General features: G+C 43.7%; 1 long non-coding RNA gene across 1 annotated transcript; it reads left to right on the top strand.

The window, feature by feature from the left end:
- The first annotated feature begins 1483 nt into the window (after nt 1-1483).
- Nucleotides 1484-3828, top strand: LOC105707432 (uncharacterized). The gene is made up of 3 exons (XR_001105068.1): nt 1484-1625; nt 2902-3010; nt 3501-3828. It is a non-coding gene; the product is annotated as an uncharacterized LOC105707432 (long non-coding RNA).
- The last annotated feature ends 12032 nt before the right edge of the window (nt 3829-15860 follow it).

Genomic DNA, 15860 nt, shown 5'->3' with positions numbered 1-15860 from the left:
TCCAAGCTATTATAACTTCTAATTATAACAGTTATTAAATGACTACTGGTTTACAAAATATTTCCCCAAACACATCTTTAAAATGTCTTTAGCTGCACAGAGTTTCCTAAGATGATGTTTATCAGGCTACTTTCCTGTTTCATAACCACAGTGATGGTCCATCTAAATGACTCTCCTTTATCTTCAGTGCTTCTGTGACCTGGCCTCATGTCACCCGGACAAACCTGGCATATATACCCAAAATATTCGTCAAGAGTTCTTTCCCACCATCATCTCTTGACAAATAGAAAGTCACTTTATATATGTCTTTACAAAGTTGGGTGCCTTTTGAAAAAGCACTGGTAATGTGCATATTTTCTTTTTTGGGGGACAGAGTTTCAATCTGTCACCAGGCTGAAATGATCTCAGCTCACTGCAATCTCCCCCTCCCTGGTTCAAGTGATTCTCCTGCCTCAGCCTCCTGAGTAGCTGGGACGACAGGCAAGCACCACCATAACCAGCTAATTTTTGGATTTTTAGTAGAGATGGGGTTTCACCATGTTGGCCAGGATGGTCTTGATCTCTTAACCTCGTGATCCACCAGCCTTGGCCTCCCAAAGTGCTAGGATTACAGGCATGAGCCACGGTGCTGGCCAATGTGCATATTTTCTCAACTACTTTATTTGGGAAAAAAAAATCACTGCTTGGGGATCACATTTTGACTGAAATCAGTGCTAGCTTGGGATGCTTATTGAGATTACTTGTTAGAACAAAAAAGAAAAGGAGGAAAAGACATCAAATACAGTTTAGTAATTACTTCTAGAAGTGTGACCTCACTTCTAAGACTTTAAAAGTGATTATTTTTGAAAGATTACTTTAAAAATAAAGTAAGAAGGTACTTTGTGGAGATCATGAGTACACAACTATAGGAGGAAGGATATAAAAACTCACGGGATGGAACTGGTAAATTGTGGCTTGGATAACAACTTTATACATGAATTGAAGTAATGCCATATATCTAATACCTTAGATGACCATAGAGATGAGGTACTCTGTAAAATTGTGGTAGATGACTCAAAATATGCCTATAAGTGATTATAGTGATGCATGAGAAGAGTTTCAAAGACTGATGTGTAAAATGTGAAAATGGAGAAAAGCAGTGTTTGTATGTTGCATGAGCCACGACTGTAAACAAGCATGTGCATTCAAGGAAAGCCTTGCTGCCCACACATTGACACCACAGGGCCTTCCTCAGCAGGGTCAGCGCCTAGCCCTATCCAGCCTGAGGCCTCACTATTGGGTCAGTTCACATCAGGTGACCAAGCAAGGTAAAGACAGAAAGCCCTGGCCACTTTGGCTTCACTGAGGGTAACTCTGGTAGGCAACATTTGCTCCAGAGCTCCCTGAAGGGTTCGTGGAGGCTTTGTCAGGCTTATATTACAGTTTAATATCTTTCTCTGCTAAATCCTGCTTCTTTTCTCTTTCTTTGACAGGTATTGATCTCTGAAAAACATTCACATTCCAAATTCCATCTCAGCATCTGTTTCTGGAGAATTCAGTCTGTGTCAGCATGGGTACTATGTTAATAAATATTGCAAGAAGATGTTGATTAGTTTATCTACCTCCTTACAAGTTTACACATTCAGGTTGGCCACCGAAATTTTTCTTTAAACATTATCTCATTTGGAAAACTGGGTGTCACCTTATGAATAAGGTCAATTTTTATTGCATACTCTCAGTATTCCCGTCGATACTGTGTTGAGGCTGGTCCACTCACTGTCCCTCCTTTCCTATCCTCTATTCCCATATCACACCCAATTGCACTCATTCCTCCACCTAGGTTCTGGCTCATGCCATTTCCTCGAAGTAAATTTCTGTCCTTCTGTTCTCTTGCACATGTAGATGCTACTCATTCTTCAAGGTCTTCAAGGAGAATACCGCTTCCTCCACAAAGACCTCCTTGACTTACATAGGCTTCTCTTTTATTCTTAACTTTAAAAAATAAATGTCATTTTGTTTTAAAAATGCAACTCAGTTAAGTGAAGCTATTTTCTAATCATTTCATCTGAATTATATCTCCCAGTACCTAATACATTACAGAGAGCACAAGGTAGTTACCTGTAAAAACACTAGTCAATTGAGTAAAATTGATTAATAACAATATTGAAAATATTAAGGAACATCCAAACAATTTAAAGTTTAAATTATACCCTGGGGGAGCAGTATGTTCCAAAGCCTGTTTCCTGGATTTTTCTTTTTCTTTATAAAATGTTTTTATGGTCAAATTTATTTGGAAAATGTTGCCTGTCATATCTTCCTATTGGGGATGAGTGCACTGGATAATTAAAGGATTTGAGAAGTCTCTCAGTAAATAAATTGGTTGACTTTAACCAAACTACTTTAATCAAAATGCATTTATTCCCTGTTTTGAATAGCATCTATGAGCATCTCTGTGGAATCTGTGTTGTGCAGAACATACTTTGGGAGCTGTGTCCTGGCAGCTAGCAGAGACCTAGATGCCCATAGAAATGGGCTCCGTGTCAAATGGGCTGATGACTGGCATCTCCAAATCTAAGGGGGACATGGCTTTAGCAGACTTGCGATGTCACCATTGCAGGCACAGGAAGCCAGCTGAAGGAACTGGAAGGTAGAGCTGGCAGTTCATGCCAGTGACTCATGGGAAAGAGTTGATTTAGGGTAGCCAGTCTCAACCCTGGCTGCACATCGGAACCACCCAGGGAGCTTTAAAACATCCTGACGCCTAGGTCTCACCCCTGGAGACGCGATGTCATGGGTCTGGGATGGGGCCTGGGTACTGGGATATTGTAAATTCCCCACAGGATTCCAGTTGCAGCCAAAGCTGAGAGCCACTGCTTCAGGCAAGTGGGGATGCTCGTGTGTGAAATGATTTTTTTCTTCCAGATTCCAGGTTTCTTTTATTGAATGTATCTGCTGTACAGGAAATTACTCTGGGAAATTGATAAGTAAATAACCATCTGTGCTGCTCATCTTGGCGCTTGAACTTTCGACTGTAAGTAGGGTCTGAGACCACCAGTGCTGGTTAGAAAGGCAGAGTTTCCCGCCCCACCCAGATCCCGGTCCTGATGCCTGGGTGATCTATAGGAGCACTGCAGCCTAAGAGCACTGGGCTAGATTAGAGGTGCCTGGTGAAAAGAAGCTCCCCTCACTGGAAGCCTGTGAACCAGAGGGCCTGCTGTGCACCTGCCTCTGACTTTATCTCAGTCCCACAGGCGCAGTCAGCCTGGCTCCTATGCCTCTGTCCTGCTTCCCCAGAGGATGGCTGCCTACCTCTCGAAGGAGCCTTCAGGGGCCCCCACACTACCCTTTTCAAACACCAGTTAGTCAATATTTTAAGTTGGGGGACCCCAAATTGGTGGAAATCTATCTCACTGTGTTCTCTGATGCATTAAGAAGCAGAAAAGAACAGAAATATAATTTTATTTCTATAGATGATAAACATTGTCAGAAATGGTTCTTTTCTTTCTTTGTTTTGGATTTAGTGAAGAGTGGGGGAATATCAGAAATGAAGGCCCCGAAAGATGAACTAAATCATCCAAACGCATATGAGCCAGGTATGGGTGAGTCTGCCACTTCAGAGGCCCGTGGGAGCTGAGCTGGATGAATGCAGAGTGAAGAGTCAGAGACCCCACAGACGCCAGTGGTGAACTCCTTTGACTGTGTTGGCGCATCTAGTTCCACCGTCAAACAGGATCATAACTTGCTCCATCAATGACCGGTTCATAGTGCGCATCTGTCTCATGCAAGGTGTGCTCGTTACTTTAACAGAACATTTGCCTTGTAAATGTTTCTCATAATGAAAAACAAACAGACCAGTAACCTCATGTTTTTGTGATGAGTGGATTTTTTTGGTTCATCAGCCCAGCCCTTTCTCCATTATCAAGCGTATGGCAGGGCTGACATTCCAGGGCAAACACTCGCCTTCTTGGTGCCCACGAGCAGTGGACTCCTCATTCTGCTTTGGTTTACTGCTTCCACATTAACTCGTTAACTAGCTCCCTTATTCGTTGTTCAAGAGACAATTCTTATCTGCTGTGTTGGGAACAGGGCTAGGCAGTGGGTCTTCCTGTTCTTATCTACCTAGAATTCAGAGAAGAACACAGTGCATGGAGCCTAGGGATGGAGAAAAGCTCGATGTGGCAACTTCCAGATCCCATCATAGGAGATGGAGCCACACGTCTCTCCAGGATGCATATTCTGGGAGGTTTATTCCCAAGTAGGAAGAGAGTGTAGGTGATAGGCAGCCCCATCAGATGGTGGGTCCGTCTGCATTCTCCTATTCCATATCCCTTGCCTGTGAAGAGTCTGCAAAGGTTAGGTGCTCCTGCAGCTTACCCGGCCTTCTGCATAGGGAAGAAGACAAGTTAGACTGCCAAACAAGGTGGCATACAACCGAGAACTCTTTGGAGGCAGTTAACAGAAACCCAATCCAAATTAGCTTAAGCAAAACAGAAATTTTATTTTAAGGATATGGGAGAGATTTGTCAATTACAGCTCAATAAAACAGGGAAAAAGGATGTGGAGGAGGAGCATGTCTCATGGAATCCAATGGAGTCAATGCTTGGACTTTGGGAATGACACAAATCCAAAAACATGAATGCTCTCAGGACTCTGCTTCTAATATTCATATAATTGATAATATTTGTGGAGCATTTATTATGTCCTAGGCATTTTTTCCACTTAGGTTCATTGCATTTTATTTGTTTATTTTTACAACAACTCTGTAAAATCTGAACTAAATTATTCCATTTTTCAGAGGTGGAAGCCTGGGGAAAGGCACGTGTCCAATGTTACACAGCTATTGTAGTAAGAGAGCAAGTGTGAATACAGAGCCTGTGCTAGTGACCCTCACCACATCACCATCTCCTGCCTTGGTGCTGATCGCTGTCCTCTGTCCCTCAGCTCAACTCACCCCAAGTTTCACACACCCATCCATCAGTCTATGGGGACACCACACTTTTCTGTCTCAAGTCATGTCTCAAGGAAAGGACTATGATTGGCCAGCTTGGGTTAAGTCCCAGGAGTTTCACCCAGAGAAGGCTCTGCCATACTGAGGAGAAGAGATGGGTGAGATTGAGGGCTTCAGGGGCAAGGTGACCATTTTCAGGACCTGAGTGTTCTGGGCAGCCAAACAATTGTTAACTACAAATTTCACCTTTGCCTCCTGCATGACTTTTCATTTTTGCTTTACTTTCCAGCAGTTTAGAAATAAATTTAATTTTCTTTTTTTTTTTTTTTTATACATTTAATTTTCAAAGGCACTGACTAACTCATTCCACGTGTCTGGGAGAATCTAGTTCTCTGCCCTATTTTACAGAGCTTTCCTCTTCTTTTACTATTTTTTTTAATCATTAAAAAAAATCAATTCTGTTTCATACTGTGCTTTACTTTTTGGTAAGCTGTCTTAGCTTACAAAAACATTTATGGAAATATGTGAGGGATAAATTACGGATTAAAAAAGAAAAAAGACTTCAGAGTTATGCTATCAACATGATCGCTACTGGCCATGTATGACTATTTAAACTTAAATTAATTAAAATTAAATAAAATAAAAAATTTAGTTCCTCAGTCACACAAGCCATATTTTAAATGCTCAACAGCACAGTACAGTTCTATATTATAGACTATTTCCCTCATTGCTGAAAGTTCTCCTGGGTAGTGCTGCTACACAGGGTTTCAACAATGGTCTGCTGTCTCTGAAATAATGAGCTCCCTAAAGGAAGTGGCCGGATGACCTGTGTTCACCCTCCAGATCCCAGGGGTTGTGAGTCCCAGCTTTCATTCCCACCATTATGTTTCCTGTTGATTACTTCCTGACTCACTTCCCTATTCATTTTCTCAAAGCCAACATTTACATCACATAAACAAGTTATTCCTTTTCTGTTGCAGAAAAAATATGCAATGGTAATAGACATTTTTGGGGGGTTGAAGGGACATTTATTACTGATACTAAAAATGTAATGCACTTACTTAATTAGAGGTGGGACTGAAGGAATGTATGAACTGAAAATGCTGGCTAACAAAATGTGTTTACACATGGAAATGCAGTAAGAGCCCCGAAACAGAGCTCCCATGTTCTCCCTGGTGGGAAAGTTTCCATCTTTCCTCTTTTTGTAACTGTCCAGAAAAGACAGAATGTTTTTGATCAAAGTGGCTTTGAATCTTTAGCATTACTTTCTCCCGTTAGAAGAGAACTTTTTCCCATGCAGTGCCAATCCACACATTTAGTTTCTGCAGCTCCTTAGTTTTATTGGGATGGGGGTGGGGGGATGGGGAAACCATCCTGTTTGAAAGGGTTTACAGCTGATACTACTGTTTACAGTAAATTCCTAGAGTGGGAGGAGGAAGAGGCACATTTTTGGAGCAGCTAGGTGGCTGGAAGAGATTCTCCGCCCCCAAGACTGGTCAGCGGTCCTGTAAGAATGAGAGCTGCTCACTTCTCCTTGGCAGTGTGCTCCAGCCAGGGAGATTGGTCCCTAGATATAGCACCGTCCAGCGCACCCATGTTCTCATGCCCCAAGGCTGTTATTGAAATAGCAGGGTTGTCAAACCTGAAGGAACCATTGCCTGTGGGCTGCAGGGACCTGGAACCCTGATGCAAACCAGGATGGAGGAGGTGCTCAATAATGATTATGATTCAGCTGTCCAACAGCTCAGTCAAAGGGGGACTCGGAGTCACATGCAACTTGATTTAAAGGATTCCAAAAATATGTGATATTTATTGTGCACCTGAGTTTAAGAACTGATATTCTTGCTTACTGAAGTTGGACATACTAAGTTTGGACATAAAATTTGAGGGGCGGGTAAGGGCAGTGTCTTTGTGACTGGCACGCACAGGACACAGATGGCATTCTGAAAGCCACCATCCAGGACTGAAGAGTTGCTTTCCACAGTCTGGAATTGTGACACGAGGTTCACTTTAGAGAGTCTTTTGTGGATGAGCCTCATCAATGAACAGTCCTAGTGTGTGTGAGTGTGAGCACAGCTTTGTTCTGTCAAGTCTTAAGACAGCATTTGATTTAGCAATTGATTACATTACATGTGAATTTGGCAAAGTGGTGTGTGTGTGTGTGTGTGTGTGTGTGTATTTCTTTTAAACAATGATGATAACCTTTCTGAATTCAGGTGGAAGCTGTCCTGACTGACCGCCAGGTACCTGGTGATTAACTCACCGTTTCTTTTGTGAAACATACAAACATGCCCTGAGCTCACTGAGCGCTCACAGCTGGCAGGACAGGACGCTCCTCTTTAGTAGGCCCACAGTGTGTTGTTTGCCTCTTTCCTAACCTGTTCATTCCACTTAATTGTATAACGATAACTACACAATTTGAGCAAATATTACGAAAACCGGTGACACACAGGTACACAAAGAAAGGGGAAGTGTTTCCAATGAAAAGAAGCAAAATACTTGGGAAAGATTAGACGAGGAAAAGTTGCTTTAAATGTGTTGTTAGATTATATTTGATGGTTATGAGTACAGAATCTAAGATTCTTCAGTCAGATGCTTTACACTGTCTTTAAATTCTCATTTCACAAAGGAAACTCAAATGAGACAACATGGAGGATGCATTATCTGTGTGGTTCACCAAGAGAGGGAACAATACAGCACTCTAATCAGCACATCTATATTCAAAGAAAGGCACTGACTGAATAAAAGCACTGGTGAGTAAATAGGCATCTCAGTTCTTTGCTAAAATAAAATGTTTGCATAGGCGAGAGTCCCTTTGACTGCCCGTTGAGCGCCGTCTGCTGGCCGGGAGGGAAGGGTGCCACGGCGGGGACGGCGTGGAGGCCCCACCCACGGTTTAGTTCCAGATCAGCGCTTTTCAGTTCCAAGATGCAGATTTCCGGTTCCAATGAATGCCAGCTGAAAATAGGGCCGTGGTTATATCAATATCATGAAACTATTTTACGCCCGTAGTACTTTCATCTATTTTTATAAGAATGTTTTGTAGTTGAGAAACCTAATGAGACGATGAATTTCCCCCACCGCCCCCGACTAGTTTGCCTTTCAGTGACTTGGTAATATTTTACGATAGGTGCCGATTCAAAGGCAGTGGCTTTCAAAAAGTACAGCTGCTATTCTTTGGTGCCGCTATGCAGAATGACGATGTGAAATGAAAATGATTCTGACTATGGGAAGGTCTGATCTTCCTATGAATGAAAACAATCGTGTGCAACAGAGAGCTCTCTCTCTCCAGCCATCGAGGGACTTTTTGCAGACAGAGAAAAGGATGCTAAAGGCATGTTCCCGATACTGCAGACTTGGCGAGATGGCGGCGGGCTCCTCCCGCCTCTGCAGCAGCGTCACAATCAATAATGCAGGGCTCTGCGGCAGAGGAAGCGCCTGCTTTTATACAAGCGCGCCGGGACCCCAGAGCAGGTCCGGTCCATTAGCCCATCGCGCCATCTAGCGTCCGTAGGGGCTCATAGCAGGTTGAATCTGGACAGTCTGGAGACTGCAATCTAGGTTTTGCAGAAGGGTAACTTTTAGCCTTCTGCAAAATCTAGATCTCACTTAATGTAGATCTCACTTAAGAAGGCCAATAAAAAGTGAATGCAGGGTTTATTCATTTGCCCGTCAGATTAGTAATTTTAAGACTGGAAACTCTAAATATTTACCAAGCCCCTGCTGTAGGTTAGTCGTGTGGGTACCAAGGCTATGATGATGTCTGAGTCTACTTTCAGTGACCTAGTCTAGTAGGGACAAGCCATATGAACATATTCCCAGTTAAATATGAATTTCAGGTTAACAAGAAATTTGTTTTTAGTGTAAGTGTCTCCCATATATGCTAAAGCAGTTAACTGGCATCTATTATTATCATTATTTTTATAAGCAAAATCCTGCAACCCTGCATCTAAACAGATAATTGCAGCACAGATTTTGCAAGGACAGGGTGACAGACTAATTGCTTGAGGAACTTTGCTGTAGGAGCTGGTTAGGAAGGCTTCTCAGGGGAGAAGTCACTTGTGCAAACTACTCATCAGATAAAGCAGTGGGCAGGACTGTCCTGGTAGAATCACATAAGCAAAAGCAAGCAGCTGGGGGACTCACAGCAGGTCTGTGCTGCCCAAGCTGGCAGGTGAGGCAAGGAAAGCGCAGGGGTGAGGTTGTTTTGTTGTGGAAGGCCTTCTACCCTGTTTCCCAGGAACTGCCTTTTATTCCAGGGGGAGTGAAAAAGGGGTTTTGAATGGGAGAGTGACATGATCAAATTTGTGTTTAAGGAAAAGAGATCAAATAGCAATGTTGAGGCTGGACTAGGGAGGGTAGGAAGCTGGGAGGCAGGGAGGCCTGATGGAAATTATCTGAGACGAGTGAGCTCAGAAAAGTAGCAGAGCTTGAATGTGAATGAAGGTCTTCTGACTCCAAGTCCAGGATGCCTGTCACTGTCCCCATCAAATTGAATTATGATTCACATATGCAACCATTTTACAAATCAGGAATGACACACCGCTTTATGCATACTTTTCCTTCTCTGAAAGATTAGCTTCACTCACATTTGGAAATACTAAAAATTTTTTCTTCTCTCCCTTCTCCTTCACTTGTGGTCGGCCTTGGTGTCTGCCTCTGATTAACTCAGCCCTGTTTCCCCACACAGAGCTCCCCCTGCAAACTAGACTAACAAGGCCAAGTGACAAAATGAATTATATCCCTCTGAGATATTTGGCCTTGTTTTCCTTGGGCAAAAGCCTGACTCCTTAAAATGCCCTTGGAATGAGGACACCTGCTTAGTTTCAAGGAGGTTCTGACCCAAGCCCCATGCAGATGGCTGGGCAGAGCATTTTGTGGTGGTCAGGGGTTGCTCATTTTTATACCTCGTTTATTAAAAGTTAGATAGGAGACCAAGCAGAGCCTCGTGACTCTTTGCCCCTCCATCCATGGTGGGGGGCATTGGCAGCACCTTAGCACACACAGAACAGCCCCTCAGAGAATGCACAGGTGTTGATTAACAAGGCTTCTATACACGTTAGTGGAGGAAGAAGAGAAAACAAACTTACTCTCTCATGCACTTATGACTAGAGTCATGTTGGGATCTTGAGGCTAGGGCTTTGTAAAAAAATGGGAGGCTTTTAACAGAAAGGCATATAGAGAAAAGGTGAGATGTGCAATACAGTCACATGTCACATAATGACGTTTTAGTAAATGACAGACCACATATACAAAAGTGATCTCATAAGGTTATAATGTAGCCGAAAAATTCCAATCATTTAGTGATGTCATAGCCATTCCAACATCACAATGCAATGCATTAGATGTTTGTGGTGATGCTGGTATAAACAAAGCAACTGCACTGCCAGTTGTATAAAAGTATAGAACATAGGGCCAGGTGTGGTGGCTTATGCCTGTAATCCCAGCACTTTGGGAGGCTTAGGTGGGCAAATTATGAGGTCAGGAGTTCGAGACCAGCCTGGTCAACATAGTGAAACCCCGTCTGTACTAAAAATACACACAAAAAAATTAGCTTAGCATGGTGGCCTGTAGTCCCAGCTACTTGGGAGGCTGGGGCAAGGAGAATTGCTTGAACCCGGGAGGAGGAGGTTGCAGTGAGCCGAAATTGCACCACTGCACTCCAGCCCAGGCGACAATCTCAAAAAAAAAAGAAGTATAGCACATACAATTATGTACAGTACATAATATTTGACAATAAATGACTGCATCACTGATTTACATATTTACTCTACTATATTGTTATCATTATTTTAGAGTGTAATCCTTCTACTTATTAAAGAAGTTAGCTATACCACAGCCCCAGGCAGGTCCTTCAGGAGGTATTTTAGAAGAAGGCATTGTTGTCGTAGGAGCTGAGAGCTCCATGCATGTTTTTGCCCCTGAAGGCCTTCCAGTGCGATAGACAGGACGTGGAGGTGAAAGGCAGTGATATTGATGATCCTGACCCTTTGCAGGCCTAGGCTAATGTGGGTGTTTGTGTCTTAGTTTTTAATTTAAAAAAGTTTTAATAGAAAAAAACTTAAAAATAGGAAAAAGCATATAGAATAAAGATATAATTTATTTATAATCAAGATTATTTATTTATAAAGCAGTACAATGTATTTTAAGCTGCGTTATAAAAGTATCAAAAAATTGGCCAGGTGCAAGTGGCTCATGCCTGTAATCTCAACACTTTGGGAGGCCAAGGTGGGTGGATCATTTGAGGTTTGAGACCACCCTGGCCAACATGATGTAACCCTGCCTCTACTAAAAATGCAAAAATTAGTCAGATATGGTGGCATGCACCTGTAATCCCAGCTACTTGGGGGCCTGAGGCAGGAGAATTGCTTGAACTCGGGAGGTGGAGATCGCACCACTGCACTCTAGCCCGAGCGACAGAATGAGACCGTCTCAAAAAAAAATCAAAAAGTTTAAAAAAAGTTAAAAAGTCTATAAAGTAAAAAAGTCACAGTGAGCTAAGGTTAATTTATTATTGAAGAAAAAATAGGCTACACCAAATCTATTTGTTCATGGGTCTACAGTAGAGCACAGGAAAGGCCTAGGCCTTCCCATTCACTCACCACTCACTCACTTACCCAGAGCAACTTCCTGCCTGCAAGCTCCATTCATGGCAAATGTCTTATACAGGCAGACCATTTAAAATCTTTTATATGGTCTTTTTACTGTACCTCTTATATGTTTAGATACACACATATGTACCATTGTGCTATAATTGCCGACAATATTTAGTCCTGTAACGTGCTGTACAGGTTTGTAGCCTAGAGCAACAAGCTCTGCCATACAGCCTGGGTGTGTAGCAGGCTATACCATGTAGGTCTGTGTCAGTTCACTTTAAGATGTTTGCACCATGACAAAATTACCTAACAACGCACAACTTAGAACATGTCCCTGTCTTTAAGCAACATGTGACTGTAATTGGTAATAGTTTGCAAGTGGCAGGAAAGGATGCAGTGGATAAATGTATGCAAAATTATAGACATGCTTAGCTTTGGTAGTATACAGTATGTAGCATAAGGTAATTTAAAGGGACTGCTTTTTAAATCACCAAGTTTCTATTGAGCACCTACCACACAAACATCCTTCAGCCTTGTTGGGCCTGCAGTAGCACCCGGCAGGCAGAGCTGCTGCATGATGAGAGACCCAGTCGCAGGCCCAGCCAGGAGTGGACAGAGAGCTGTGGGAGATGGTACAGATGCTCCAGCATTGGCTTTGGTTCTGAATTCTGTGAATTTTCAGGGGAGAGTCCACACTCCAGAATGGCAGTTTTGTGAAGCTTAGGGTATTTGTAGCAAGTATGAGTATGACTTCACAAGTTCATTCAAATTAAACCAGACTCTGAACCCTCCTCCCCTGCCTCCATCCTGAGGTGGATTTGTTCTAAGGTATCATGGTGCATTTCTCCGCACCCTAATACCATGGCCACCATCATGACCACCCACCCACCCACACCACTGCCACCACGAGTGGGGGTTGAACGACAATCCAGCAGGCCTACAAGGTGCCTAGAAAAGAGGCTAGGCCTCTGATCATCAGTTCCCAAGTTTTTCTCCAATACCTGTGTGGTCCAAGTCTGCATAGACACTTGAGGCTTTGCATCCTCACAAACTTCTTTCAGGAACTTGCCAGTGCACTGCACTCTGGTACTGGGTCAGTCTCCTGGAAGCGCCATGAATCATCAAGTCCCTCTGAGCTCTAGCTGCCTTCCTGGGCTGCTGCACGGGGAGGCATGAATGCCCAGTCCTTACCCAACCCTCAGCTGCACTCCTCTTCCTCCCCCTCCTCTCCCAGCATCACCTCTCACCAAAGGCAGGATCTCAAAAGGCAAGATAAAGCATTCCAGCAGCTTCCACTGTGTGCTTAGAGGACGGATAGGAGGGAACCCTAAGGGGCCTCACTAACTTCTTGAAATTCAGGAGGGGAGCAGGTGGATAAGAAATACTGAGAACTCAATGCAAACTGACTTCTCCATAAGTCATCCTGCTACTGATCATGGTGTCATTTATCGGCCATGCGGAGAGCAGCAGAGCCTGGTAATGAAGTTCTTGGAATCTTGATTCTACCTCTTGTTAACCATGTGACCTTGCTCCAGTTTCCTAATAAGTAAACCAAAGATGGGGATAACAGCACACAGGCACAGTGTTGCTGAAGGATCAGATGAGTTAATACATATACCACACTCAGTACAGTATTGAGACACAGTGACACCCACTCAGTGTTAGCTCTTATTATTATTACACCTATTTTTTTCTTTTTTTTTGGAGACAGGGTTTCTCTTTGTTTTCCAGGCTGGAGTGCAGGGGTGTGATCATAGCTCACTGCAGCCTCAACCTCCTGGGCTCAAGCAATCTTCCCATCTCAGCTTCCCAAGTAGCTAGGACTCCAGGCACACACCACCACACCTGGCTAATTTGTTACTTTCTGTTTTGTAAAGATGGAGTCTCACTGTGTTGCTCACGCTGTGTTATTATGACTTTATCTCTAGTTTCACAGGAGCAAATATTGACCCCCCTCATAGCACACATTCAATACATAACTTATACAAATGATATTTGTCTCTTTTCTCAAGGCTGTCAATGTTCCCTTCTCCACAACCAGTAAGATAGGAAGATAAGGAAAGTAGGGATGAGGAAAGGAAGACTCATATTGTGCTAAGACCACAGGCATGAGCTCTGAACGCTGCCTGCCCGGATGGCCGGTACTCCCAGGAGAAGGGACTATGTTAGCTGTGATGATGTTCCTAACGGAATGATTTTAGGAATCTTCTGGGAAGAGCAGTGGAATGTGCTCTATGTGGGGAGCTTATCACCATTGGAGGTGTGCATCTTGCCGGTGGAAAGATGCCTGGCTGTGAGTCGCCTCCCGAGCCTTCACCTGGCTTCATCTCTCCATTCTATGTATCACTTTCTCAGATGTCTTCTCTGCCCCAATCTAAATTAGCTCCCACCTGTCATTCTCTCTCACAGTTTCTTCTTTCCTACTATTAGTCTTTGTTCAACTCTCAATGACAGATATTTTGTGTATTTATTTGTTCAGCGTCTTCTCTACCAGCAGATTATTTAGCTGTAGAGGGCAGAGCTTAAGTGTGTTTTATTGACCAAGTATAATCACTTAGCTTTCACTTTTTAATCTGTTAAATGAGGATGGTAATACTGCTTTTGCCCACCTCACTGAGCTGTAAAATTAAAAAATAAAATACATGGGAAACTTCTTCGTAAATCATAAAACATGGTACATATTGAGTTATGCTTAGTGCCATGTCTATTTGCACATACATCACAAACTGAGTACTTGTGAAATGAGCTCCTAGACAGATGAGCCTTCTGTTAAATGAGATAATGGGAAAACATGCTCAGAGCAGGACACACACTGTGATAGCTTTTATTGTGTAAGGTCAAAAATAGCAGCCCCAACCTCTAAAAATACCATATTCACTGAGTCTACCCATAGTAGGCTGGAAAGAGTTAAATGGGAGCTCCCACAGCTAACAATGTCTAAACACATGCGAGAGTGGGTAACCCAGAGCCAGTGTGTTCTGGAACTGGGGGAGGTTTTGCAGGTTACTTCTCAAGCAAGATGTTCCTTTCTTACCAAGAGGCAAGGATGGTCGACATCTGTCTTCCCTTGCTGCACAGCAGCGAGACGGCAGAGGGACGGAAGATGATTCTGGAAAAACGCCTGCTGCTGCCAGCATTTTGCAGAGAGCAAATGGGAGGAGGGTGAAACTCCTTAAATTCAAACATTGCACAGATATGTGCATTACTATATGTGGAACTGGGAGAGTTGGAGCTGGAGTGATACAGCCGATGAGTACCCCAGTGCTGGGCGGCGACTCCTCTGCTTTTGATAGACAAACCAGAAACATGAAATTATCCATCCTGATGGCCGGTGTGGTGTGGGAATCACTGAGGCTGGGAACCCACAGATCAATGGTGTGAACCAGGAAGATAAAAACATCAGATTGGACCAAAACAGACACATTTCTTCCCTACTCTATTCTCTAGTTTTGTCCTGTATCTTAGGGACGCAAGATAAGACACTGACACCCTAACTACGCTGGGTATTCCTCGTTGTTCAATGTGCATATACTTATAGTTTAACTGACTCCTTAGTAAGCTATGTGTAGTCTGCAGGTTTTAGGGTGTACGTGGTTCTCTAAAGACACCAGATTCTCTGTGGGAGAGGACAGCCTACTTTTTCCCAGGTCCTCAGCTCAGGCCTGAGTGAGGTTTGACATTGTCTTTATACAGTAGTGACCGTCTTGAGCAGAAACGAAGGTGCAGAATGGGTATAGGATAGGTAAGGCAGCAGGAAAAGGCGGGATAGGTACCGGGTCAAAGGAACTAGAGACAGGCCTTGGGATGGGGCAGGCAGTGGGTTGGACACTGGATCTGAGGGGGACGAAGCACCAGTGCAGCGGCAAATGAAGATGGGAACACAGACCCGGGCTGGGAACGTGGAGAAGCGAAGGCCACACGTGATGGCACAGGAGGAGATGGGCTGGTGGCCACGTGTCAGGGAGGTGAGAATGAAGACGAGAAGCACCACAAACCTGTCAACATTTTATGTTTAATCTTCATTCATTAAAGGAATGATCGCTACCTGTGTAATTGTTTGATTTTAGGCCCGGAAAAATGGAGTTTAACTTCATTGTCATCTGTTACGGAACTGTGGCCCCAGAAAGAGGCATCTCTCAGGCCAGGTACTGTAGGAATCCACCCCCTGCTCCATCTGTACTTTTTCCACCCATAGTCCACCTGGTGTGAGAAAGGTGTAGGGATAAAGGTGAGCCCAGGGCACTGTGCGCGCCTCCGAGAGAATCTGAGCGGATGGAGTCAGGGTCCTTCGAGAGCCTGTCATTAACATGGAGGGGGAAAGCCAGGGCTACACTGCG

The sequence above is a fragment of the Aotus nancymaae genome, unplaced genomic scaffold, assembly GCF_030222135.1.
Source record: "Aotus nancymaae isolate 86718 unplaced genomic scaffold, 86718_ANA_hifiasm-v0.15.2.pri h1tg000040l, whole genome shotgun sequence".
Classification (NCBI taxonomy): domain Eukaryota; kingdom Metazoa; phylum Chordata; class Mammalia; order Primates; family Aotidae; genus Aotus; species Aotus nancymaae.
This window is presented reverse-complemented; position numbering and strand designations above follow the sequence as displayed.